Consider the following 2,862-nt stretch of genomic DNA (forward strand, 5'->3'; position numbering starts at 1 on the left):
GGTATATTATACATATACATATATATTTGTTTGTTTGCTGGGATGTGAAAAAGTTAAAGGGCTGCCCTCCCGAATATCAAAAAGTAAAAATACATAACTTCTGCCTTTCTGACCCACCCTGAAATTTCATACAGTCTTTGACCTGATCCAAAAAAAAAAAAAGTTAGCCTTTGCTACTTTATAAGCTACTTCATAAATTTGGATCAGGGGGAAAAAAAACTCCCTGCTTTTGTCACTTTGGTACGATCATGCATCAGAGACAAAATGAGAACGAGTAATGCAACCGGTACAATAAGCCAGCACAATATGTAGCAAATAATCAGGCTTGGCCCAGGCACGCTCTGGAAAAATGATCTCATTTGACCAGACGGGTCGGGGGCTCCTCTCTATTATATCACGGTACAACCCGTGATTCCTCATCTTTGTTGTGCTCATTAGAAAAATAAAAAACAGCAAGTACGCTGTCACTCTAAACTCCAGTATTCTTAGTGTAACAGGGCGGCTGCTTCAGTGTTTGTTGAGCAACCAATCATATTTTTTTATTTAATGAATTATGCATATTTCTCCCTCTTAATAGAAAGCAGATGGATAGCAGAATTACTTGGACCAGTTGTGTTTGGGTAATGATTTTATGCAAATGAAGATGCTCACAAAACTGACGATCACGATGATTGTGAACTATCTTTGTTTTCTATTGCATGCTGGAGAGATCTTGCATAATAAAAGTTAAATACTGATGCACGTTTTTTTTTAATTAACAATCAATACATGTACATTTGAATCCAGCTGCATGTCTGCTTGACCTTGTGACCCTCACGGATGAAACAGAGCCTTTAACTCAGCGCTTTAGTCTTACCTTTAGTCTACTAAGTGCAGTGCATGTGGCATTATGAAATAAATATGAATATAAATGGGACAAAATGCATTCAAGAAAACTATTGAATCCCCACGACAGCCCACCGGGGTCATCTTCAGCCATATAAAATAACAATATGTCATATACACACATCTGACCCTCTCACCCTGCAAGGATTTTATTGGCAAAGAGCAATGCCTTTAGGGGGGTACCAGACTTCCAGACACACACTTTCTGCACAATGGGTTACTTATTGCTCCCCTTAAGGTGAAGAATAGGGAATATTTCATACGATAAAGGCAAATGGGTCTATAAATTGCTGAGGGAAAGCTAGCTTTCCTGATTGTTACTCATCTCACTGTTTTCCCAGATGTTTTATGCTCTTCTGACTGGTAATCAATAGCACACATGCAGCCTCTCAGCCGCACTGGTCTTTATAGTATGCCTAAGGAGTAGTTGTCAGTCAATGGCAGCCTTATAAATAGACTGAGGCTGCATGTGGACGATGGATGCTTTCCCTGTCAATTGTGCAATGCCACAGTCCAAACTGTTTTTTTTTTGTTGTTGTTGTTGTTGGTTTTTTCACCAGACGATGTATTGTGGATATTGTAGATGTGCATGTAAGGCACCGTCTGACTAAAGCTTTCTCCAAAAACGATAACATGTAAACTGATTTAGTTTATCACTTTCTAATAAGTTTGGACTTCTTAATGGTTAATAAGTTGTTTACTAATGCTTCATAGATCACTGTTTTTGCGTTGTTAGATGGTTACCATGGCTACAGTAACTTAAAAAAAAGGTTTTATGACTGTTAATAAGCTCATAATACTTTTTTTTTTTTGTTTGGTGCTTTGCTTTCAAAAGTCAAGTAAAGTCTTGTCCTGGTGCACTGAAGTCAGGTTTTTTCTCAATTGTGGGAGCCCAAAAAAAGTTGTAAAGGCACCTGTTTCTTGTTTTTGTTGCGTATTTACAGCTTCCTGTGAATCAGCAATAAGAAATGTTTAGTTTTGTTGTTCGAGGTGTGTTTTCGTCCTAATAAATCATAAAGTTATTTTTATGGCACGAAACCGACGCGGCGGGGAACACATAAACCATAAATCTGTCACTTTGAAAAACATATTCTTCGGCATTTGTACGGACACCTTGGATTTCAGACACCGCAGTAATGATTATCCACCAGTGAAAGATACACGAGGAAATCCAGCAGGCTGCTGTTTGCTTTGAGAGAACAGAGTACCTAATTACCCTTATTTACAGGATGCTTCTGAGTAAAGCATCGTATTATCTCTACGTGACAGATTCACTCGCCTAATAAACATGATCATTAGGATCTTCACTTCTCCAGCTACGCCTCGTGGATATTACTGTTTCCTGCCGGCGATCAGATGTGCATAAAAATACATCTTTGAAGTAAAGGGCGAGGACCCTATCGTGAGTTATTATGGATGTGTTGGAGGAATTTATAGAGTGTTATTGACGCCTGCAAACCCGGAGGGATGACACACACCACACACTGACGCCACCACAAAATTAATGTGCTATATAATCGCCCTCAGAACGAACTAGATGTTTTTTGTTTGCCCGGCTGAGCTTGATAACTGTTCTATCTGCACAGCAAATAAACGTCGCAGGTACATATGTGGGACGCGCTGATGAAAAAGAATGGGCCCTGTTAAGTTACTGTACTGCCTGTCCCTACAGGCGTGCTCATGCTGTATTGATGAGCAAATAACAGGGTTGGATTTGACTAGAGAAGCTTCTATTAGTGAGGCCGTGAAAGATGAATTCAATTGTGCTGCGATTGAATAGCACAGCCCACGCCTCGATGACTTTCAATGGGGAGGCAGGAAATTGGCTCACGCTAAATTGAGTTGCGCTTGTTATGATGAATGCTCAGCGGCATATCGGTCGGATTGATTTCATCATCACGCTGGTGCTTATATAGAAGCTCATTAATGACCCCTATGGTCCCGTCCCCGTGCGCACATCAGCCAGTCTGTGGTCCC

Source organism: Larimichthys crocea, chromosome XVIII (assembly GCF_000972845.2).
Source record: "Larimichthys crocea isolate SSNF chromosome XVIII, L_crocea_2.0, whole genome shotgun sequence".
Classification (NCBI taxonomy): Eukaryota; Metazoa; Chordata; class Actinopteri; family Sciaenidae; genus Larimichthys; species Larimichthys crocea.